Here is a 12,090-nt window from a genome sequence, read left to right as displayed (position 1 = left end):
TACTCATTTTGATTTGATTGAATATATTTGGCTGGCATGAGGGGCAGAGTTAGTACTGCATTGTAACCCTCCACAGCATTCTGCTGTCACCTATGCAATCTGCACTCAAGCTGAGCTCAACTGACTCATGAAAAATATAACTAAAATTCATGCTGAAGTATAGGAAGAGTAACCATGAAAGAACGTCAGAGACAAAGCACGATGAACTGACCTTAGCCCCCATTCCTTGTTCTCCTGAACTGCTCAAGAGGAGTAGGAGGAGATAGCAGAGGGTGGATGAAGAGGCAGGTGTTTTTAGTTTGCTTTTAATTCACACTGCTCTAATCTGTTAGCAATAAGGAATAAATTATACCAAATGTCCCTAAATTGAGTTTGTTTTGCCTATGATGGTAATTGGTGAGTTATTTTCCTTTCCTTATCTCAACTCTTGAGCTATCTTTCATTTGATTTTGTCCCCTCCCTCCTTTATGGAGATGGAGTGAGAGAGTAGCATATAGCTTCACCATCAGCACGAAAACACCAGATCAGATCTTCCAAAATGTCCTTTAACAAAATCAGTGAGATATCAACTGAAAAAAAAAAAAAAAAAAAAAAAAGAAAACAGGCAATAGGTTGGGTGGAAAAATATCTGGGCAGCAGGGCTCAAAGGGTTGTGATCAGCTATCAGAAATCCAACTGGCAGCAAGTTAACAGCATCCCTAAGGCATCAATACCGGAACCAATACCTATTAACATACCTTTTAATGACATGCACAGTGAGGCAGAGCACACTCTCAGCAAGCTGGTAAATGATAGCAAAGTGGGTGGGTGGGAGCTAAGGGACAGTCATCAAAATTCCACAGGATAAATCTATTGAGATAAATCAATTCTAATAGCCTAGAAGAAATGAATATACAAGCATCTGAAGTTCAGCAAAAGCACATGCATAGAGCTGTATCGGGTGCAAAATTGCCCCATGCCTATATGGCTAACTAGCTAGAAAGCAGCTTTACAGAAAATTGCTTGGGAGTGCTAGTCAACAAAGAATTGAATGCGGTGAATCAGCAGTGTACCCTGGTGGCAAGGAAGGCCAACTGTAGCCTGAGCTGCATTAGCAAAAGCAGAGCCATGATGTTAGGTAATCATTATTCCCCACTCTGATCAGTACTGGAGGGAACAGAAAGGAGAGCTAGTCTCATCTATGAGGTGCACAGTAACAGGAGGAGATGCAGTGAACCCAATCTGCAGCAGATTGCATTTTATTACAATGTATTTAACCTCAGTTTCAGAAAAGAAATTTCCCTTGAGAAACTCCAAAATAATTTCTCAGTACTTTGTCCAAAAAAATTAGTTACTTATACAAATCTAAATGGAGATAAGATCACAACTTAACTTCACAATTTCAAAGATGTAAAAGCTACTAATTAACTACTGTTAAACAATGATTTCAGTGCTGGCAACATTCTGAAGCGATACCAAAACAATACAGAAAACAATTAGAACCAACATTCATTTCTCTCATTCAGATAATCAACAGCAAGTAAAGACAAAAAGTAAATAAAACTAGTTCTGAGTTCTTCAAGAGCAAGTCAGAGCATGTAAATGGAGACACACAAAAATACTAGCATTTTGTAGTTTTGAAGTTTTCTCTTCATTTTTTTAACTTCATCTTTCAACAAAATAAGAAAGAACAAACAATAGTGACCTTTCAGAGGGAGAAAAGATGTGGATGGTCTTTAAGAAAAGATTTTATTCCACCTGTATAATAACCTACTGGGAAAAATGTGTGCTTTTAGCAAAATGTCACTGTGCTGTCGCTGTTGTTCTAGCGCTGTGATGAATAACGGGCAACTCTGTGAGATTGCTGTGGTTCACCATGCACTAGGGTCACTGACCACTTATCACTGCAGGGATCATTGCAAATAATGATGGTGGAGAATGTTGAAGTAGCAGAATAAATAAATATTTGCCATTTCTTGAATAAGAAAAATAAACATCTATAAAAATAGCTTGCTTCTGAATTAGGAGAACAATTTTATATCTATTTTTTATTTAAAAACCATCAGTCTGAATTGAAATATTCATTAGACATGAGGTTGAAGGTAGCTGAAATTTAAAACAAATATATGCTTGCTTGTAAATAGTCTACAATAAAAATAAATACATTAGCCAGTAATATTTTTCTTTAAATCTGCTTTGTATTTGCTTCATTCAAAGCAGTTATATATGTACTAGATAATTAAACACCTGGGGAAAAATCTAGTTTTGTTTTATAAAAAATGCAATTACTAATTGGAACACACAACTATACAAGCAATGCATATATCTGTTTAATTTTTGCAAATAACTACTTTTGTTTCATTCATCTCTCACAATTACGTTATTACCATCACTGCCAGTACAAACATTCCTCAGATGTATTCAATATAATAATAAATAAATTTCAATTACAATAACAGATAATATTCAGTATGACATATTGTATGGGAACTGTATGGCCTGAACCTCTGACTAATCACCTGAGGCGAGCAATGAGTCAGCCATGGGAGCACAGTGAAAGCAATTCACCTGTGCTGCAGGAAGGGGTGGAGCCTGGCTCCACCTCTCCTAGATCCATTTAAGAACTGACTACCAGTGGGGAAGGATCTCTCTTCTGGAGATCCACTCCACTGGAGTTTCCTGAGTGAGCCCACAATACAGGTAAGCATCCATCCTATCTATTCTCTCTGTCTTGCTTTGCCTAACTCTCTTGTTTATTTCATTATTATAACATCTTAATATTATTTGATTATACAATATTCCTCAATTATACTCTATCTTAATATTCTTTGATTATACACATATGGAGTAATGAAGATGTATTTGGAGTTTTTTCAGATGTTTACAGCTGGTAAGACACTACAGAAGGATAAATTAATTCAAAATAGCACAATTTTTTACTCTCATTTCTCCAGAATTTTAGTGAACTTCACTGGTTTCCTTTCTTGTAGTTTTAACTCCTGAGTAATATGTGTTATCTGCTTGGTTTTAACCTGATTCAATGCTCAGCAATACTCAAGAAGGGTCACTTCAGCAGTAGAAAATCTGTATTATAATCAAAACAATGCTGTTTTTACTTTTCCCATTTTTTAATTTGCTCACTCAAGGAAATATATCAACACCAAATAAGGAAACTTTTATTTGAAGGAAAGTAATTAAAAAAACTGGATATCATACTTCTGTATAAGTTTAGAACCGATTCAGAACAAATCTAGCAGAAAGAAAAAAGAAGAATTTGAAGTTACCATGTAAAATGTAAATGTAAAATCCAGCCCATGCTTTCCCCAAAAAATCCCTTAATTATTTTCTCCTATATTTATTTAAAAATTCATATAAATACTTTGATATTAAATATTATTTTCTATGTTATATAGTCATCATTATTGAGTTTTTTCAAAGGCGCATTATAAAGTCATATGCACCAATCTTTTCCAAACTCAGATTTGTTTGCTCATCCTTCCACTTAAGAAGCAGAGAAATCCTACTTGTCTTAGGACCAGTAAGAACTAACCATCAAGACTTGACAAAGTCTCAGTAAGTGAAAAAATATTTTCCACTATAGAGATGGTTAATGAATTTTGTTAGTAGAAGTTTAGCAAAGATAAAATCTCTTTCTTTCCAAACTGCTTATAAAAACTGTTCTACTCTATTGACAGTATGTTGCAAGCATAAATATTATATTCTTTATAGTCTCATTCAGGAAGGATCTCACATTAAAACTGTGTATGTTCTTGGGTTTGATTACACAAATGAAAGTTATCTACGGAAACTATACTTTCACTCTTTGCAATGAATCAACTTCAATTACTACTCTTCAATAATTCTGAAGGTCATGATCATTTCAAAGATAGTTTTATAAATTAAGGATAATTCTTCACATTCACCAAACAGCTGAAGTGAGAATGAGTGGAAAAGGAAACATCAGTAAACCTAGATCTCAGCTAAATCCATCTTTGCTTTGCATGGTGACAAATACGTTCTCTGAATCCTAATCTTCTCAAACAATTGCAGCAAGCCAAACCCAGGCAAACCTCCAAAATGGTAAGTGTACCCACTTTCATTCAAATGTGGAGCAGATGGTGTGATTTAATTTTATGTCTGTATGACTGGGATGAGTAGGTGATGATGAAAGGATTCCCCATAAGTACTGTAAATCAGTGTCTGAAGTGCTCAGAGACCTTTAATCCACTCATTTCCAAAGGAGCATTTCATTAGTTCCAAATTCCTCTGTAAAATTTTTCTTCTACATTGCTTCAATATTTTCAAGGCACTTGTTAAGGTGCAGAGCAAACATCAATAGTGTTACTACAAGGCTAGAGCTATTGTACAGTTTTCTAAATTACTTTTGTCTGAAAAGAGTAACTAAGGTGTTATTCAAATGGTCTGTAAATAACCTGAGAGGGCCTTATGAGGGGAAATCAGAATGAAGCATGAGGAATGGCAATAAGAAAATGGATTCTCTGGTAATTTTTCTTCTCATCAGTATGGTGTGAAACAAGTCCTTAGGTCACATGAGTACTGTAAGAACAGATAAACTGAAAGAAAGTAAGAGTTGGAATTGATTGGATTTATCATCTACTTATGTCACATGTTGATGGCAAATATTGCTAAGAAATAACATTCTAGTTATGTTCTAGTTTTGGATGGTACAGGATTAACTTTTCTCATTGAAGTTGATATGTTGCTATTTTGTTGTAGATCAGCGCTTGCACAGAGCCAAAGACTTCCCATTTCTCATGTGTCAGTGAGGAGCTGCAGGTGCACAAGAAACTGAGAGGGAATACAGCCAAGACAGCTGAACCAGAATGACAAAACAGATCCCACAGAATATGATGTCATGCTTCACAATAAAAGCTGGGCAAAGGAGGAGGAATATTTGGAGTGATGGCATTTGTCTTTCCATTATCTCGATGAACCCTGCTTTCCAAGAAATGACTAAACATTTGCCTGCTGATAGAAAATAAGTGTATTTCTTGTTTTGACTTGCTTGCATGTGTGGTTTTTGCTTTAGCTAGTAAATTGTTTTCATCTCATCCCACAAGTTCTTGTACTTCTATCTTTTAAATTCTTTCCCCCATCCTACCTGGGGAGGAGGAGTGAATAGTTGTGTGGTGTGGAGCTACCTGTCAGTGTTACACTATAACAACAGTAAAATCCTGATCAGTTCTCTAAGGCTGAATATACATGGCTATTGGCATGGAATGGCCCTTGTTAGCAAACTCCCACCACCCAGCTTCTTATTTAGGAAGACAGGGTGAGAAAATAGGAAAAATGAGAAAAACAACTGTTTCAAGATAAGGTCAGGAAAATCTCTTACTGATTACCTCCACAGATGAAATAGCCTCAACTTGAAGAAATTAATATACTACCAGTTAAAATAAATAATCACTAATCTGAGTAAAGGAAAATAAAAACAAAAGATTCATTTTGCAGGGCATAATCTACTATTTATTATCATATGAGGTAGAACCTGATTCTACACAAGTGTGGTTAACTTGCCTTTGGGGTAGCAAAACATAAGCATAAGAGGGAGGAGGACTAGATCAAGTTGCTCCAAAGATTACTCATTTCCACAAGTGATAATGCCTACACTATGTATTTAACATTGAAAAACACATACTGCAAACTGCACATGAACACTACAGACTTCAGAATAGTCACAGACACCCATACTGCCTATAAGAATGCTATGTCATGATGCAGAAGCAGCATGACCAGGTAGCGTGGAAGCTAATGTACTACCTATTTTTCTAGAATAAATCAACCTGAAATGGGCTCCATGCAACAACTGTTTAACTGCTAACATAAAAAATTCTATTTCTTTGACTAAAAATCAAACCCCAATAAACAAACAGTATTAAAGGAAGAACAGAGCATTTGATCATCTTCAATGGCCTAAGAAGGTCCCAAAATGGCTGATTTTTATGGACTAAATAATAAACAGACCTGTAAAACTGCAATTCTTAGACTGCACATGAAAGAATCAGAACACCTTTCAAATGCAATTTTATACCCATCTTTAAAAAGAGAGGAATGGCTATCTTTCCCTCTCCTTTTCCCCCCTTTTTTTTTTTTCCTATTTCACAGATGTAGGATACAATCAAAGGTCTATTTCTGATCTGATGGGAAATATTTCCCATGTAAATTACTTTTTCAAATAAGTCAGGAAAGATCCTTTTTGACTTCAGCTCTCCATAGCAATGACTTTTCACCACATGGAACTTGAAAAGGCTCAGAATTCTGGCAGGAATATACAAGAAAGTCATAGAACCAAGGGGAAGAAAAATGTTTCCTTTTAGTGAAAAAGCAATTAAAACATGATATTATAGGTGTTTTTTGTTTGGTTGGTTTTCTTTTGATTTATTTTGTTGTTGTTTTTTTGTTAATCTGAGGAACACCGATATTGAAATCCCACCTACACAGAACAAATGAAATGTTTAAAACAGGCTGTCTTGAGAAAGATTCTACTTCTGCACAGAAGCTATCTCCTTCCACATAAGCTACCAAAGCTGGGAAAAACAATAAAAAATACAGAAGATTGATATTTAGAGAACATAGTAAATAAATCCAAAATACTGAAGTTTTAAAAGGAAAAGAACATTTGTAATGACATCTCAGTGTATGAAAAGTGTTTGTGGGTGTACTTTCTTGTTCATCTGCAATCTCTCTGCTAATGAATATTTTTCGTTAGTGGCTTAGCTGCACATCTGCCAACTGATCCAGTTCCATCTACATCCACAAGGCCATTTCACCTAATGAAGAAGAGCTGGTGGAATGAATCCACACTTTTCATTCTGTCTGCATACCAATTAGCTAGGATTAAGTCATGGCTTTTTATTTTTATTTAACATTTATGTATTCCTGTCCCATTTTAACTTTATGTACTATCTTTAAACTTTCAACATGTGTTTATAATGATGCCAGAAGCCCTGTATTAGGAAAACTTTTAAAAGTTTTAATACCATGCTGATCACACCTCCATTGAGAGACTTGCACAAAGTAAATTTAAAATGTTCACACAGCAGTTCAAATAAAGCTACCTTCATTCTGTAAAACTCAAAGATAGCTATAGGGCGAATTTTTCTTTATTCTTTTCCTTGTATAGATACAATAGTTAAATAATTACTGCAAAGGGGTTAAAAAATAATAATTTAAAGAAGAAGAATGTTCCTAGTTTGTTATTGTTTTTCTTTGGGAAGACAGGTAAAACTGTAATAAAGTTAATCAAAACAGTACTATGACAACAATGTAGTGATCTGTATTTGCTGGACACCTTTTTGTCATGTCATGTGTGAACATCAGTTTCAACTCATGATAAAACTGAGCCTCTTGCCATATTGACTATAAATTTTCCATGCCCAATTTGTCGTCCATTATTTTCAAAATATGCAGTCTCAAAACGCTGAGAACATACAACTGTGTCTTTTAGAAAATCTCAGAAGAGAAATCATGAGGATATTAAATAAGAAAATGAAACAATCTTAAAACTTACAGTCAGATTACTGTAAACTTCTTCCTAAATAAAATTCCTCAAGTAACAAAATAGTTTCTTCTTGCTTACAGTACAAAATCTTCATTCTACACTTCAACCTCTAATAATACTATAGGATCACATGAATAAATAACATCGAAATTTAGAGAGAACTACTTTTACCAGAGCTAAGAACTTCTGAGAATGCTTTGCTGGAAGTATACTTCCTTCATGGGCCATCTTTAAAGACAGTCTGTGGTCTGAGATACATTTCTAAAATAAAAATATTTCTACAGTAATAAAGGATTAATAATTTTTAAGATGTAATCCAAATAGAAGTTGTTTAATAAAACTATTTTGTCAAACAGGTTCTAGGACACAAGGTAGATAATTTATAATTTGGTTCAGTTCAAAAGTAACATCACCATTAATTACGAAATTTATTTTTAGAGTCCTCTGTCCAAAGAAATATCAATGCAAAATCTTGATCATCTTCTTAAAAAATAGAATTAGGAAGATGGTTCAGATAATACCAAAAACATCCTCAAACTCTCAGTGTCATTGAATAAGAAAGTTAAAAGGGAGACAAATTAAGATTTTGTTGAAAAGAAGGCTATAGTTGTAGTTCTTGATCTTTTCACTTGAGACCCTGAAGTAGAAATTGGGAAGGAGCTGGGACTTCCCCATGAGGAATATTCCATTACTTCTCTGGGAAAGCCTTTTCACTGCTCAGTTTTTCTGACAATCAATGAATTTCTGTCTTATCCAGAAGGAATTTTCAATGAACAAAATTACTCAATTATTTAAGGTAACATGACAATAATAAACACATGAATGATTTGCTACTCTGTTTAGAATGATTATCATTTGTTTCACTGATTATCATTTGTGTTATTGATTATCATTATAAAATTAATATTATACAATACATTGCACAATTGCCAAGATTGTGATTGTGATTTCCCTTGAAGCACTAAGGATTCAACAGGGTTTCAAGCAGACGCACTGAAGAGATTATTGTTTGGTATAAATGTCAGGATATGACTAAAGAAGAAAGCAAGGAATAAAAATAAGAATAACCTGAAGAATATGGAATAATAATGGAGCACAGAGAACAAAGAATAAAAAAAACACTTGTTAGAGTACATAAAAAATGCAGTAAGTCTCCTTTCAGAAATGAGTAGATAGAAGGAATAATTTGTAGCCTAATAGTCTATTCACTTTTGAGCTCTCAACTGAAGATTCACAAGTCTAATTCACAAGAATATTCACCTAGATTTACATCACTGAACATCCAGACACACAAAATACTTAAGCATATGCAATACATATATAGTGAGCAGATAGAATATTTACCTATTAGAATTATTCGATGAGGAGTTTAAAAAACTTGAACAAAAACCCGCTATTTTCTTCTACAGTGCATTTTATTGATAGTCCTAAAAACTCTAATAGAAGTGAATTGTTATCACTATCCCAATTAGCAAGGTGACGCACAGAGCTGAAATGTTTCCCAAGCTCACACATTAATTAAAATTAGAGCCTAGACACCTGCAATCTCAGTTCAGCAAACATAGCTTTTTTTTTTCTCCAAAAACAAAAGGCAGAATTAAGCATAACTAAATTTTTACATTTACGTAATCCTCAAGGTGCCAACAGTATGTATATGTTTTCATCTAGGAGTGAAATTTTACAACCTGTAAAAATACTTGAAGTTAGAAACAAAAATGCTATTTAGGTAGCGTAGTCTAAAGACAAAGACTACAGCTAACCTTTAGAACTACAGCTATACTCCATGCATTGCTCTGGGTTTCCAACACCAACTCCTACTCCATTTTAGAAAATTAACATTGATTAAACAGGTAATTCACAGCTTAGAAAGCTTATTGCAGAAATAAATTCTTAGATCGTAACTATGCAAGAACACGTCCAAAGGAGAAAAACATGCAAGCTATTTACAGCAATATCCAGGTAGTGTAGTACAGTAACAGAAGGTCTGCTAATCAGAGACCATGGAACCTGTCATTTTTTTTTTTTTTTTTCCATTTTTCATTTTAAGTTTAAATTGCAGCAAATGAAGAAATTATTGTAATCCAGATTACTGGAATATCCCATGATTTCTCAGATTAACTGCAAGAGAAATTTTTTGCTCAATATTCTGCAACAAGCCATTTATCTCCATATCATTTTTCTGCTAACGCTGCAGCAATTTTTTTTCCTTGCAGCATATACACGAGTGCTGCTCCAAAAGTAATGCTGCCTATTTTATTACATTGGCCCATCACATCAGATACAGACATTGGCAGTATGTGAAAGTTCCTTTCTCACCAATATCCCTCTGTATTTTGTTACTGTGTGACAGATAGCAGCAGAGAAGCAGTCTGATAAAAAGGCATCTGACATGGAAGTGTTTATGAAACAAAGGTGTGTGAATGAATTCCTCCATGAAGAAAAAATGACACCCATTGACATCCGTCAATGCTTGTTGAATGTTTTTGGAGACCAATCAGTGGATGTGAACACACTGAGGTAGTGGATAGTGCATTTCAGCAGTGGTGACAGCAACATGAAAGACAAGCCACATTTGGGACGGCCATGTAGATTGTTTTGAGCATGGCATGCAAACTTGTTTATCACTGGTAAAAATACATAGCTAACATTTTTATTGCATTGAAAAATAGTGTTTTATAGCTGAGAATTTGCACTATCAAACATTTTATTGTGCTCTTCGTATCTGCTGAGGTTTTCACAGAATTAAATAGGAGGCATGACTTTTGGAGCAAACTGTGTGTATGTACTTACATATATAATATTAGCGACGTTGACTCTAGTGTTCCATATGGCTTACACATAGTTTATTAAAAAACTTAACCTTTCTTTCTGTAACACTGCTCTCTCTAAATTCCCCCCTGAAGGTACTAAGCAGACACACATTTGAGGTTTGCATTATTAACAACTGCCTCTAAGATGGTTTGCAGAAACAATATCAAATGTTGTCTGTATCTCAAATACTTTGTCTGTTTAAAAACAACAACACTTTTTTAGCTTTTATTTTTAGAACATTCTAGTTCATTTTCCAAGACAGCTGTGTACAGACTTACAGCAACATCTTGAAGCATTGATGTAGTAGTGATGGGAAACACCACCTTTTATATTTCCTGTGGCTATTTCAATGTGATATTGCATGTGTAAACTTGTCACACATTTATTTTGTATATATGTATGTATAAATGCTGCATATAGATATATATGAAGTATAGTCAAGTATAGTGATATGTACTTGCTTCAAATAAATACATTACAGCTGTGTAATGCACCATCTATTTGTTTTCAAGGAAATGTTATCGTAAGTGAGGATTTGGGCAATGTTTTGAATTATTACTAGAAGCCAAAGGCAAAGAAAGATTTATTTGATTGATTCGTAGTTTTATCACCGATATTTAAAATACAGTAATACTTTGCTTTAGGTGGAAGTATTTTATTCCAATTGATTCATCTACCTAGTCCGTAAGCTGATAGAGGAAATTACTATAAATGAAGCTGAGAACTCATCTTTAATTACATACATAGACCTATCATTTGCATACGACTGCTATCTTCAAATCCTTTCATACTGTGGAATAACAGCATAATGCATATGCCCTGCTTTTGCACAACTACCTTCTGGCAACAGTAATAATTTCTTCCACAAAAGTCAAAGCAACTTACTTTTACTCACTTTGATTCAGCGTAGCTGCTGGAAGCAAGATCATGTAGCCTTCCGCTGGCATTTCATAGACTGGCACTGCCGAGTACTCTGCTAAGAGGTGAAGACTCATAACCATCTGTAAACAAGGAAGTTTAAAAAGCCAACTCATTTTTGACTCAGCTTAACTGTTTTTCAACTTTTTAATGTTCATTTTTTAAAATATTAGAAGATTTATTATAGATGATAATAGAGAAAAAAAAAAAAGCATGTTATATCTGCAAGACAGCATATTGTTATTCATACCATCAGAACTGAGAATATTTCTCTGAAGTTTTTAACCATTCCTGAGATGATCACCTTTATGCACATTCTCATCCATCTCTAACAGACATATTTCTTCAACTTGAGTAAACTGTTCTACAGAGAATCTCAGTAACAGGAAGAATGCCTGTCCTTTACATAAAAGTGGTTTCATTTTAATGGTTACAATGGTTACAACTGTATTAGACTTTGTACCCAAATATATTTAGCCTTTATACAATAAGGGTTTGTATAGTTGTTGAAAGTTGTGCTCAGAACATTCATAATGAACTACATTCACTAATCTAGGAGAATTCCACTTAAGTAGAAATCTCTTTTACTGTACAACAAAAGGAATGTAGCTCAGTGGTGGAACAAAGGATTAAGGCCTACCCAAAGAATGGTTTAAAAAAAAAAAAAAAGGAAGAAAAAAAAAGCAATCATTATAAATTCCTCCCTTCCACTCCAAGTTTAGTTAACAAACAGTCCATTGTTAAAGCAATACAGAACACCATAGATGTCAGAATCTTTCCTGCTGTCTTCTTGTGATACACTGTTTGTCCTTCAATCTCTCCCATAGAAGTTCTTTACAGATTGTCTTTATATACTTATA

The 12,090-nt window shown here is 34.2% G+C and overlaps 2 long non-coding RNA genes across 3 annotated transcripts in view; one reads left to right on the top strand and one right to left on the bottom strand.

Annotated features, from left to right (window-relative positions):
• Positions 1-2,638: 2,638 nt before the first annotated feature.
• On the top strand, positions 2,639-5,397 carry LOC149918182 (uncharacterized). Its single transcript, XR_016466428.1, has 3 exons — positions 2,639-2,679; positions 3,460-3,552; positions 4,717-5,397. It is a non-coding gene; the product is annotated as an uncharacterized LOC149918182 (long non-coding RNA).
• A 3,040-nt stretch (positions 5,398-8,437) lies between these two features.
• The window catches only part of LOC116231063 (uncharacterized), a 91,877-nt gene continuing 88,224 nt past the window's right edge, over positions 8,438-12,090 (bottom strand). Inside the window, exons 6-7 of one of the 2 annotated variants that reach the window (XR_004167349.2) lie at positions 11,198-11,313; positions 8,438-9,186 (exon numbers count right to left, since the gene is read on the bottom strand). This is a non-coding gene — a long non-coding RNA (uncharacterized LOC116231063). The remainder of the gene's footprint in view (positions 9,187-11,197; positions 11,314-12,090) is intronic. The other variant, XR_016466424.1, reaches the window with a different exon arrangement.

The sequence above is a fragment of the Phasianus colchicus genome, chromosome 4 (genome assembly GCF_987193195.1).
Source record: "Phasianus colchicus chromosome 4, bPhaCol1.hap1.1, whole genome shotgun sequence".
Classification (NCBI taxonomy): Eukaryota; Metazoa; Chordata; class Aves; order Galliformes; family Phasianidae; genus Phasianus; species Phasianus colchicus.
This window is presented reverse-complemented; position numbering and strand designations above follow the sequence as displayed.